Source organism: Suricata suricatta, chromosome 4 (assembly GCF_006229205.1).
Source record: "Suricata suricatta isolate VVHF042 chromosome 4, meerkat_22Aug2017_6uvM2_HiC, whole genome shotgun sequence".
NCBI classification, from domain to species: domain Eukaryota; kingdom Metazoa; phylum Chordata; class Mammalia; order Carnivora; family Herpestidae; genus Suricata; species Suricata suricatta.
Window position 1 is genome coordinate 112,249,173 of NC_043703.1, and position 828 is coordinate 112,250,000.

An 828-nucleotide genomic window follows, 5' to 3' on the forward strand; every position below is an offset into this window, starting at 1 on the left:
TTTGTGGCGTGTGCTAGGTTAATGGGAGTGTTGTAAGAAGTTTATCATGAAACCGCTTTGGCAAGACTGGCCCCAAACCCGCCACTCCGCCTAAATCGCTTACCTGTAAAGAGGCTGCACCGCCAGCAGGGCACAGCAATGCCTTGGGTTTGGACTACGCGCCGGGGTGTAGAAAGAGAGCAGTATGTTTCTCGATTCATTTGTCAAAAATAATAGTGTCTATTACAACTGCTAAATATAAACATTAATCCATTCCTAACTTCTGTATTTCAAAAACCAGCATTCAATTATTTGGACATTGAGATAAGCAATGGCTTTATTGTAGACAGAGGCTTAAGATTTTTTTCCAGAATATCCAATAGAAATGCAGACTTACAGGTGGTGGGAAAACATGAAAACTACATATTTTAATCTTGAAGTGCTCCGTTAGTAAATACTTTCATTTGTGAAACGAGAAGTCAAGCTAGTGACTCCTTTGTCAGAGCTTTAGGATTGGTTTTTCATGTTTGTGTTTTTGTTTTAGTATTGGTTTTGACAGGGAGTGGGGGAGAGTGATATCACAGCTTCTGTATTTTTTTTTTTTAACTAGAGGCTTTAATTTTTGAGTTTAGAATGACTCCCAGCAGGGCTGGGGCAGCATGACTTGGTGTAACCCCACACACCCTCCCCCAGAGGAGTGGGAGGTGAGCCCCTGAGGAGAAGCTGGAGGATGTGAGACCCACAAACACGCTGGTTGAGCCCAAGTGGTCAGCACCTTTGTAGGTCTCTGTTTGTGTCTAAAACAAGGAGTTAGGCTAATAGAATTATAAAGCCCTTGGGGCACCTGGG